This window comes from Empidonax traillii, unplaced genomic scaffold (genome assembly GCF_003031625.1).
Source record: "Empidonax traillii isolate 1590-97213 ecotype Southwest subspecies unplaced genomic scaffold, ASM303162v1 scaffold2043:size41291, whole genome shotgun sequence".
Taxonomy (NCBI): Eukaryota; Metazoa; Chordata; class Aves; order Passeriformes; family Tyrannidae; genus Empidonax; species Empidonax traillii.
This window is the reverse complement of record NW_020957236.1, coordinates 28,123-41,291: the sequence shown is the minus strand read 5'-3', so window position 1 is coordinate 41,291 and position 13,169 is coordinate 28,123.

Sequence of the window (13,169 nt, the reverse complement as noted above, 5' to 3'; positions counted from 1 at the left end):
ATAAAATAACTCTTAAATTACCTATTCCTTATGACAGTTTCAGGCAGGATACCTTCACTTGTTAAAATTTACATGCCAGCTTTACTGTCATTTCTACCAGAGACATGCTGACAAGTAAAAACGTGCATAGAAAATTATTTTATAATTCCAACACAATATGTCCCTTCTTGTCAATTCCTAAGTAACACTCAGTATATTTTTGAAGTTGCTAAAAACAAAAATTGGCATACTTACAATTTATTTTAAAGGATAATACAGTATTTGCTAGTCTGGAGCAATGGGCACATGAAACAGTGTCAGTGCCAACATCAAAGTTTGTACAAAATGCATGAGTAAGCAAATTATATTATGAAGCAAAGGTACAAAAGCATGATTTCATTTAGCAATTACCTGTCTGACAAGGTTAACATCTAATAGATCTGTTAATGTAAAATTAAAGTGACACCTACCTCGCACTGGTTTCTTTAAATTATTTATCACCGCTTGACCTAAGCTGTTTCAATGCTTGTAGCCATTTAAGATTTCCAATAAACCAATTTTTCACTATGCAGCAAGTCCCAGGTGTTTCCCTTGTCATGAGGATACAAATTGTTAAATTAATAAATGCACACTAACTTCAGTCTTCTCTCTGGGATTAATTTGTTTTAATGTTTAGAGTATAAACCTCCTGTATTTTTTGTCCAATTAAATTTCAGTATGTGCACTTACCAAATCTTCATTTCAATGGTACATTGATTATTCTTCCTTTTAAAACAATTTATTCATCACAGGGACACCAGTCTTTCTTCTTGCAAAGTTGCATTTCATCATGAGCTTTATTACATTTCACTCCTCCTGCCTGCCATTCTTTTCCTGGATGTAATGATTTTATTAAACCTATGACCACTTTTAATTGCCTTTAATTGTAACGTAGTCACTTTGGACAAAATGTTCTCAGCCAATTTCTTGTATGTGCCAGTCCATGTGCAGGGACTTCTGCAAGTCACTCCTTACACCACATTGCTGCATGCTTTTCTTATGAGAGAAAGGATCGGCTATATTCTGCTCTGAATAGTCATAATTCTACCTGTGTAAGACACTGACCTTAGAAAACTGAAACACCACAAATCACTTCCAACATTCTAGTATTTTTGTTTGTTCATTTGTTTGTTTTTAGAAATAGAAATAATACAATACCTTTCAATACCTTTCTTTATGTTACAGTTGTTGGGAAGTTAGTTTCACAAAAATGGAACGTATCTGGAAACTTTGAGGTAGATTTTTAAGATCAATGTCAAAACAAGATATTTAAAGGTAGATCTTCTTTCTACTGTGCAAACTTGGTGATTTTTGCTCTTGCACCAGGGATCATTCCTGGGCTTTGCAACATGGACATCTAGCAGAATAAAGAAGGACAAAATATTCTAACCGTGTTTGTGCACGAGCCAACTAGCATTCTCCCAAACAGCTCCTGGATATAATTTGGGAGTCAAACCATTCCAGAAACATTTCCAACCAGCGCTCAGTGATGACCATGACTACAGCTGCAGTGTAGGTCAGACCATGTCATGCTATTTGGCCTCAGTACCCAAGGCAGTTCCTGGACATGCTTAGTTTACTAATGTAGACACCACTGCTGAACATTTGCAGGTTTCAACTTAAGTAAGAAAAATTTATGTTTGCTCTCTTGCCTTTTGTACTGTGGCATAACCAACCTAAATTACTACAAAACTCAGGCTGAAGTTACAGTGTGTTAGCAAACAAAAAATCTCTGCCCTGTAGGGCTGCATATGGGCTTACTGGAGTCCACTGCCTAGAGAATGGGGCGGCATTTGGGGAACCTTGCTGGTATCCAGCTATAATTAGAACTGTGGCAAGGATGATGTTAGGCATGACCAGCACCTGCATATTAGCCAAACAGCCTCTGGCTGCTTTTGACATTTAAAATATGTGCGTGGCTTCAAAATATGGCCAGACATAGTTGGTGAGTGTGAAGACACTTTGAGTGAAGTTAGAAATATTCCAATTAGAAGATGCAATATCAAATGACTGGCAGCAAATGCTGGTCCTGCACAAAGGGAGAAAGCATAAAGTCTGAAATGCAGGGTAGGGTTTTTTTTTAATCCCTAAACATAGGGTGTTTGTGTATGCTCTCTACAACCAGAATCTGCAATGAGAAGACCCGAGGAAAGCGTTTCACAGGACACAGCAAATTGCTCTCTAATTTCTGCTCTGTGCACAGAAGAACTGAGATGTACTTAGACACATTCCTTTCAGCTCTCAGCTTCCTGGATCCTGCAGTATTCATGATTCAAAGTATAGAGTGTAGAGAAGCTTTTGTGGACTTATTACAGATCAAAGCCATGTCACCTGCACCACATCCACATTTATTTTTTTCAAATCTGGGTACTAGAAGAGATGCTTCAGACTGAAAATCATGTGAAGGATATTGCTATTGCATATTTTATGTGGCATTTTCCTGGTAAAGAACAGTCTAACAGCATATGATAAACTCCATGTTTGAAGGTAAAGTTGTCCAAGTCAACACTCAAGTTCTTGTACTGCAGCTTCCTCCCAAGAACTGACTCTGATCAGGGAGATCAATGCACAGAGAGATCTGGCTCCTTTGAAATTGGTACATTCTTCCTTCTGTCTAGCAAAAACTAACAAATATCCCTATCAGTATTTCCACCAAGACCCCCAAAGTACTCATATAGCAACGTATAGGGATAGCAAGACTGTGTAACACTGCCACCTGGTGATAAGTGTCACAAAAGTATTTTCTTAGGCCTAGCATCACACAAAACATTTTGCTTTCTTTTGGCTGGTCATAATCTGTAAGTCCCCATTAAACGTAACTTAGCTCACTATCACTTTATCTTGAGCACCTCTGCTTATGTCTAGAAGTCAAATTACTAAAGTTTTCAAAGCTGTGCAGGTCGTATCTTGTCTTTTCCTTCAGGCCAACCTGTTAGATGTGCCTTGGACAGAGTCTTTCTTGATCCAAATACTCATCACAACTTTATATAAAGTTTGAAAACTTTAGTGACTCCTGAGAAATAAATATGAAATAATATAAGAAATTATCCACTAGGCCTCCTCCCTCTTTTTTTAAATCTTTTTAGTCTTTAGGATGTGATGTAAAAAAAAAACAAAAAACACCACCAACAACAAACAAACAAAAACACAACAAACAAACAAACAAAAAACCAAACAAACAAAAACCAAACAAACCAACAAAGAAAAAGCACCAATAGCAATGACGAAAAGAAAATCTTCCAAGAAGTTTCCCTCTCCTTTCCAAAATGGAAAAAAAAGTATTGTATTTCTGTAGTACATAATCTCAAATTCTTTCATCTGATCTCTGTGGGATACAGGTGAAAAATAAGGAAAAAGCATTGCAAATGGCAGATCAGGTTCCAGTTCTATCACCCCTATCTGGCTTTCACAGCTGTCTGCAAGTCTGAACCTTTCTTTTATAACTGACCTCCACCTCCTTGCTGAAAATCACAGCAAGTTGAGAACTGTTATCGCTTTCTGGGTTGCCACTCTTTCTTACTAGACCTTTCCTGGATTCATTTCAGCAAGTCAACGTGGATACTTTGAATTCAAGAACTGCACTTTTTTATGTGCTGCTATGGGAGTTTTTAGAACACTTCAGCTCTCTTCTTTGGAGATTTTTCTTAACTCTTTCATATTTACCTAACTATAAGCTTCTATAAGCACCTGAAGGCATATGATTAGTGGTTCTTCCCTAATGTACAGCCATACAAAGATTTTAATGTTGTCTTTTTGTGTATTCGTAATATATAGGAATGGTAGTATTTATTCTTTAAATTATCCTACCAAGATCAGTGAAATACTGGTCCTGTCATCAGATGAAAAGTCCAGCTGGACTTCTGGGAAATGCTGAGAGGAATTCAAGTTTAATGATGAAGGGCTGTAAGTTATTTTATAGCTGGGGCTGCAGCACAATACACCTATTATCTCAAATCTGGCCAACCTACAAAAGTCACAGCACAGAGAAGTCACTAGTACTGTAGTTACATATGTATTATATGTTAGGTACTCATACCAAGTTTGAAGTCTTGGTTTGAGACATCCATCTCCAGCACTAATTTATCCTATTATCTTGGACTAAAGGAACTGTAATTACCATGAGAACTGAGAATTTTAACCTGTAACAGTGAACTGTGGCAGCAAACATCAAAATTCAAATAGTTCCCCCAACCCTCAACTGAGGGAAGCATCTGTTGGCCTTGCAGTCTGTCTGCAACAAACCAGTGACTAGAAAAGAAATATGAGAAGGAAGAAAAACTGTTCTACACTTGTGACAGGTTTGAGATGAATAAACTGTAAATTCAGAGAGAGAGTTGAGGTGAAGATTGCTTGAGTGTTTGTTCAGATTAAGAATTGGCAAAAAATAACCCTTATTAAGAGACCGACTGTCTTTTTCCTCTAGTTTTATGTCTAACCAGTTTCGTCGAGCAAACTTACCCAGATTCCCGTGGACTTCAAGTTCACCAAATCACTCCTCTTCGTGCATGGATGTTTGATGGTTGTGAAATACAGTAGAACATCGTTTTCTTTTCGACTTTATCTTACTCTTAACGTGACGATTCTCTTGACAGAGATGGTTCACAGCAGTGTAGTCACATTGTGGCTTGCAGACCAGTGATGGTGAGTGAACTATCAGAGTTTGATCTGTAAAACAATTAGCAGCCCTGCACACTCACCTGTGCTTATGTGCAAGCATAACTGCGAATTAATATATTTTAAAATATTTGAATTTATGATTATGATAATAACATAAAAATTCATATGCTCTAAATGTATTTTATTTGAATCCAGATTTTTTTTGCATAATTATCATTGTCTCTCCCACCTGCTAAGAAATAGAACCCCAAGTTTATAGCAAAGCTGTGAGGAAAATAGGAGCTTACATTTCCTTTTGGAAGGAAGACTCTTAGAAAGACTCTTTCAGAAAAGTTTGCTGGGGCCTTCAGAAGGCAGGATCTCACTTTTCATTCTTTAGTATCAGAGTAAACCTATAATTTAACCTTAATACTTTCAGAAAGCCTACGTTTATCAGCCTAATATAATTTAGTAAATTCTTAATGATAACTGTCAGTTATCAAAATTACAGTATGAACAGTAGTTTAACAAATATGAATAACCAGTACCAGCAGTGTATTTCTGATTTAACTTAATTTATTCTAGGAAACCACAATCAAAGAATAATGGGAAACCAAAATAAAACCAAGGTTTCCAGGCATAAACCTATTTTTATTACAAACTAAAAGATAAACATAATTTCCCCTTAGTCTGAGATGTTAATTCTATGTGGTTATCATGTACATATACACACTACATATGTATACACAATACCTGTGTATAATCTTAGTCGGACAAATATCTGTCTAGATGCAGGACCATTTATTTTAGCAATGAGGATATTCAAAAGAGAATGCATCAAGATAGCATGCACATAGTATTAATAATTTTGCCTTCTTTTTTTTTTTCTTTCTTTCTATGTATTCTGTGTCCCATAGTCTGGAACTGCCCATTGCTCCTTCAGCAGCACTGGGGCGGGGTGAAAAAGCCCATCCCACCGCCCTTACCTCACCACTGCAGTAAGCCTGCAGGGCTGGGAATCTCTCTACCAGCAGAAGGTTATGGGAGATAGCGTTAGCAGAAGGTAGCTCTTCAGGGGTTAAACGATTTACTTTTCTTTAATAACCCTTCATTTTTGCCCTCAAAGTTTATCTACATTAAAATATTCTAAATGCAGTGTGTTTCTGTAAGTCTAATTATATGCGGCATGTGAAAACATATTCGATAATCACATTGCTAATTATGTGCAATCACTTCAACACACAGGTGCACAGCTCCAGAAATATGCATATTTGAATCTCTTAATATATACATATAGACTACAACTTTGCACTTATTTCAGTGTTTGGTGGCCCCTTATTTTCCTGGGACTGTACTTCCTTCAATTTTTGAGTGGTTAGGGCTATTGGAACCAAAGAAACGTGCTGGGCTGTTACAAACCTGGAATTTAATTTATATGTATACATTCCAGTGTTTAAAAACTGTAATTCCTGTCTTTTCTATGGTGTATGAACATTTTAAAGTACACATTTTATCATGTCTTCATGGATACAGCATATTGACTTCAAAGATATGGGAATCATAATTCTTCATTTTTTTCTGGGATCTTTAATTCTCACAGTGTTCCTATAGTATATATTTGCCTGGAATATCATGTGTATGTGCATGTGAATGTGTTTTTTCCAGATTAGATTTAATTTCAGGGACTTTCTTAATGTTTTAATAACAGAAGGTCATAAAAGACTTGAGCGATAAATTAATTTTCAGTATATTTGTAAGAGCTTGTGGCTCCACTTTTTGCTTCTCTTTCATTTACATCTAACTTATTTTTTATATCGATTTTTAAAGCTGCATTCACAAAATGGATTGTAATTAACTTTGTGTATAAATCATAAAAATTGAAAATGTTATATAGTCAGATTAACTGAAAAGGACATAAACTATTAATATGCATAATTTAAAAGGAATACTTCTATGTTGCCTCTAGAGATATTCAGCATCAATTACTGATAGGAATAGCTTTAGATTATTTTTCCATAAGTATTCTTTTTCGCACTGGGGAAGTGAGCTGAAATGACCCCTGATAGGTGAGAAACCTATCAAGTAGTTTGCTTCTAACATTACCAAAAGGAGAGACTGATAGAAGAGACACAGCAAAATCTGAAAAGCAGCATTGGAATTTGTTGCACTGGAAACAAATCCATCATATTTCACACAATAAAGCAGCACGGCTTATTCTGTTCTGCTTTAGCTAAACAAATCTTTCGTTAAAATAAATTACACTTAAGAGTCACAGAATAGTTGTTCAGGAAATTACTCATGCCAACCATCATAACAGCATTCCAGTAGGTTTTTGCTGAATCAGTAAGCCAAAAAGAGACTCTATAAAGTCCTTTTTCTAAATAGCACTACAGCTCAAGCTGGGTGCCCCCAAAGAGGCACCCCACACAAAGAAATCACTGGGCAATTACACCCTTACAATCTAAGTTCCCCATCCCATCAGTTCTACTCCTGCAACTGATTGCACCAGTAGTAATATTAGGGTAACAGTGGGCAAAACCCGAAACACAGGAAATTCCATCTGAATATGGGGAAAAACTTCTTTACTTTGAGAGTGACAGAGCACTGGAACTGGCTGCCCAGAAGGGTTGTGGAATCTCCTTCTCTGGAGGTACACAAAACCTGCCCGGACATGATCCTGTGCAACCTGCCTTAGGTGAACCTGCTTTAGCAGGAATTTGGACTAGATGATCTCTAGAGGTCCCTTCCAACTCCACCATTCTGTGACTCTGACTGGGGTCTTCCTGTTCTTCATTGGGTCCCTTTACTGTCTGTAGGCAGGATGTTTTCTCTTCTTGTCTCTTAGGTTGCAGCTTCTGATGATTGTACTTCCCTCATCTTCTCTTCTGAACTGGCTCTGGTGCCTTCTTTTACTTGATCAGGTAAAAGTTCTCAACATATCTAGGTGAAAGTTCAGAGCTTGCAGCCTACAGCTTCTGCAAATTAAGCTACTAACAGCAAGGAAGTTATGCTAAGCAAGTTCTATGTAAGTAGCATACCAAATCGCACAATGTAGTTTAGGTTGGAAAAGTGCAGCGGAAGGCTTCTTGTTCTACTTGTGTATAAAGCAGGATCAGCATCAAAGTTACCTCAGGTTGCTCAGCACCTTTTCCAGTCAAGAGTCACAGCATCATAAAAGACAGGGTGTAATCCTAAGTGTCACCACTCTGAAATTAGAATGACACAATGCAGAGGGCTTTGCAAAGTCGTTCTCATCTGGTGAGACACTGGAACAGGTTGGCCAGAGAGGTGGTGGATGCCCTATCGCTGGAAACAAAGTTTGTTTGGACAGGGATCTGAGCAACCTGATCTATATCGGACGGTGTCCCTACCCATGGCAGGGGAGATTGGACTAGACGATTTTTGGTGCTCCCTTCCAACCCAAATTACTCTATGATTCTATGATCCTTTTAAGAAGCGTGTTATAGTTTTCATTCCTGCATTAGAGGTGCAGTAGCAAGACATTCAGTGGGAAATGAGGAATAAACACAATATTTCTCATGCTGGCTGCTCAGCCACACACAGCCTTCGAGCCATCTGGTCCTGGCACCCCGGCTTCTGATGTGACTCAAATGCTGCTCCGGGGTTACTGCAGAAGTTACCTCTTCAGCTCATGCTTCCTTGCAAGGCAGTGGTTTCCCCATCCTGCCAAGTCTGTATTTCCACCTGAGCCAGGAGCTGATATGTCAAACAGCCCTGCCTCCCAGCATATGCCACCACTGGAGAACCCTGGATGCTGCAGTCTGCATCCTGCACAGGTGAAAATACGACTGAAATTCTGAACCAGTTTAAAAAGGATAGAAGAATTTCTTTAAAGAAGAACTGCACTTGGCTTTAAGGAGACATTCTGCAGTCCTCACTTCTGTCAAAAGTGACTTGGCTGAGTGCACATTCAGGACTCGCTAATTTTCCATCTTACATTTTTTTAGACATTCTGGAAAGGATTCAGAACTTGGCTCACTGATCTGACTAAAAAGGAAAAATCACTGATACACTTCATTGTACAGGTATTTAATATTTTCCACCTTTCATGTAGCAATAGTACCTTTTGATTCCTACATGATAGGCCCACAAATCAAATCCTACTGCCCGTTCTGGAAAATACTGTATTTCCTCTGGGAATACACCTATATCTTCACAATGCAGTAATTTTTGATGCTCTTGGGGCACTATGTGGCCAGAATTGTCCTGAGGCACTTCATTGCACGTATAAGCTTAGGAACTAATGTAAAAATACACAACCTTGTACTTTTTGTTTATAAGTTTTCTATCTCCTGAAGTAATAATCTCCCAAATATTTGCATGTGACAAACCTTGCCTAAAATACAAGTATGTGATTGTTACTTGAATCATCAACAATGGTGATTTAATACCCTTATAGTACATTTTAGGCTATTTTTTGTATCACTGGTGTATCAGCTGTGTTCCTTTCACTGAGCACATAGACAAATTCACAAGTTACAATTAGGGAAAGAAAGAAAAATATTCTATTTTTTTCAACACCTGAAAACTTTACAGGGTGCTGTAAATAAGAGGATAACTATGAGCACACACCAGTTAACAACCGGGATTGTTAGTTGGCATCAGAAGTGCCAACTCATATTACATGATGAACTTGATCCAGTAATAATAAGCTAAGATTTAGCACAGGCAAACTCAGAAAAACCTGCACTCTTAAAGATCTTAAAGAGCGGCATTCCCCATTATGGCCACATTTTACTATTGCCCACTACACTGTACACATAGGCCCAGATTTTCATAGGAAGTTTGTTGATCTGGCCCAGGAATTATATTCTTTTAGATTTCTAAGATGGGTCATTTTAAAAAAGAAGATGTAATCCCTGTGTTTATTTTACAAAGCTTCTGTTGCTTTTCTTTTTTTCAGTAAAAGTTGGAAAGAGAAGCATCCTGGGAGGAGGATGTCACTGCAGCTGTATGTGTGGCCAAAGCAGAGCAGCATAAATTCTGATTGCTAGAAAGTTGCCACAGCAGGTTCTGCGAGCTGTTGAAACCAGGCTTATGTTACTTCTGCATCAGTTTTTCTTTCACTGGCTTGTCCCTGTAAATCAAAATAAAAGTTAACAGACTATGAAATATATTTTGCATTGTTTATTCCATAATACCTCTATCTTGAGATATGCTAATCAAATAACTAAGGCTGGTCTTTAATGGAATGGACAAAAAGGGATGCAGTATGGCATCCTTAATCTCTTCAGGGAAACACCTCAAATGCCTGTCATAGGAGTGACACTGACAGGTTCTGAAGAGATTGGCCTCCAATCTCACAGCAAGATAAAAGGGTGCCAGCAGTCACTGCTCAAAGGCCGTCAATTAATAACCAGGTAACAGACAGGTATATCTTTTGACTAATATTTGACATTTACATTACCTCCAAGTTAGAGAGAAGGGAAGCCTTTCACCTCGAAAATTGTTTTCAATATGTTAAAAAAATACAGTTTTATTTTCAGCTAACTGCATATGCTGATGAAGCTCAACTTATTTTCACTTATTGCTACTATTTCTATTAAATAGACATAGTTCACTGTGACTTATACTATAAAACATTTGCATCTTACCGAGAAACATTCATTAATCACTCTCTCTATTCACAGTGAAACAGCTATGATAATCAATTCCTATTTGCACAGCTGTGATATGAATAATTTTAAAATTTTGCTGTAATTGTTCTTCTGTTCTGCTGAAAAATGGTTTCAGAGAACTCAGGGTTTTTTCACATATATATATGGAATGTATGTGCAAGAATGGCCAAGTGTTATTTAGAATACTTAATTACACAAAATTCTGCTGTGGAAATGAAGATTAAGTCTGCTCTCAATCTTCTATGTTTGCACACTGCTTAACAGATTAAAATCTACCTTTGTCAAATACACAGAGACAGATTTTTTTAAAAGTGTGTAATGGCTCTTTGTGGCTAGAATGTAGCTAACAAAGGGAAAATGGATAAATACGCAAAAGCTTTTATAAGGAGTGTAATGTTCTGTTACAACACTGTATTTCTTTCTGAGGAGCAATCCAAACTGCATCTTAAGCGTTGGATCAGGTTGCCTAGAAAGGTTGCGCAGGTGCTAGCCTTGGATTTTTTTCAAGACTTGACTGGACCTCAGAGCTGACCATGCTCTGAACAGGAGGCTGGACTAGAGACCTCCTGAGGTTCCTTCCAACTTCATTTCGCCTATCTATAGTCATAAATTTCAGGCATCTAATAAAACAATAATCCTAAATGCAAGAGAGAGATGTCAGCAGAGAGATTCTTTTTGTCTAACAGATATCTCTGAATTTAGGCAGAAAGGATCTTTTCTCAAGAGAACTACCGAACTAGCTGCTTTCTTCAGTTCACCACAAACTAATGATATGACCTTTGATTCAGAGCTACCACTTTATCTTGCCACTGAACTCAAAGATTCAGTATTTCCATAGCCAGTGCCAACAGATTTTATTTGTCTTCTTGTATGGCAAATTATAAATTGTCACAGCTCAAGATGAAACAAGTGCAAGCTATTAGGAATTCCCATTTAAGCAACAATAGCAGCCTCTTCAATATCAATATAAACCAAAATGTAACAGAGCAACTTTATATAGAAAAGCAATTGATAGATTAGGGTAAGGTAGGTGCATCCATCATGATATTTTATTTCATGGAGTTATGAAAAATGCATGGTAAACGTATATACACGGTGAAAATGCTTAGTAGATTTCAGTTTTGGCTGAAGAAACAGCAAAAAAATAACACATCAGTAGTTCTTTAACTATAGAAGGATTGATGGGGCTGGGATGTTTTTTGGTACATGGCCAATATACACCAGCTATGGCCCATTCTGTGCAGAACAAGTGTAGTGTGAGTTCTACTGAGTCAATCAAATGCATTTTGCACTTTGCTAGGGAGTGGCAGAAGTGTGTGTTTTATCAGTCCATTGCATGTGGTTTTACTTTCTGTGGATGCAAGATTTTGGCCACATACATGGGTTATTAGCACAGAAACACAAGGGGCCCAAACTTATTCATCTATACAGTACTCTGGCTACTCCATCCCTGTTAGCAGCAGCAGCAACTTCTGAATCATCATTATGAAACAAAAAAAAAGCTGTTTAGACAGTTTACCACAACCTTTCTTTGTATAAAAGATGCTGAATTTTGTTATTTCTAATGGCTTTGCATATGAACCTTGCATATGAACTCCCGTGCTTTTCATTGTTTCTGCAGAGATGTATGAAGGGTGCAGTGCCAGTTTTAGGTAAGGTTTACTTAAATCAACCTATTTACATTAAAGTTGGCATCACTGATGTGTCACAGTGGTACCTGAAAATTACACGAGGCCTTATACCAGCACAAATTTATGAGAGAAGATGAACCACAAAGGCCCCAGACTGAACTTACATACGAATGACCCTTGGGAATGTATTTTTCATAGTCTTGCATTACAAACACCCAGAAGCATGTTAAGTACAAGCATTTTGCTAGGGCAGAGCTTTACACCCTAGTTTGAGATGAGCACTAACAAACAAACTATACAATCCATAGCCTGCTCCCTCGAGTTGTGCCCTCACTGGCTCCCACCATCCACACAGCAGCTTTAGGCAGTCAGGAGAGAACTGTGTGCAAAACAAAGTTTATGCAGCAATAAGACATTCCAGGTTTCAGCTTCAGGTTTCATGACTCATGGAAAAGGCAATACTCTCTATTTTTAATACAGCTGGAGGATTCCTCCTCCAGACTACCGAGAGCTGCTCTGTATTCAAATCCCACAACACAAGTCCAGAAGCACCAGTCTCTTTTAGCTCTGCTATACAGCTGGGAAAAAAATGAGGAAGTGTAGCAACTTTGTTGAGGAAATGGATTTAGCTACTGAGATTTCAGGCAGATAAAGAAATTGAAGACCATGAGCCTGAACATTTTAAGGTAAGTTAGGTAGAGGTGTGGTGTCTGTGAAGCTCGTGTTTATTGAGGGAAAAACCATGCAGTTAGGAAACAGAACACACTTAAAAATAGAGGTCAGTTTGGAAAACTTTGAGGTGGCAAAAAATTAGGTACCTTCTCCTCAGTGGAACAACTATACATATATAGTATATGAATATACATGTTATATATGAAGTTGGTCACACTTGCTAAGATCTTCATTACCGTTTTTGCATCATCTGGAGTGTCCAGTTCTGGGTTGCTCAGTACAAGAGAGTCAAGGAGCTAATGGAGAGGGTCCAGCAGAAAGCCACAAAGATGATTAGGAGTCTGGAGCATCTCTTACAAGAGACTGAGAGCTGGGCATGTTCAGCCTGGAGAAGACTGAGAGTGGATCTTATAAATGCATATAAATATCTCAAAGGCAGCTGCCAAGCCAGACTCTTTTCAGCGGTGCCCACCAACAGGACAAGGAGCAATAGCCATAAACTAAAACACAAGAAGCTCCACCTCAAAATGAAGAACTTCTTTACATTGAGGGTGACAGAGTGCTGGAACAGGTTGCCCAGTGGGGTCGTGGACTCCATCCCTCTGGTGACATT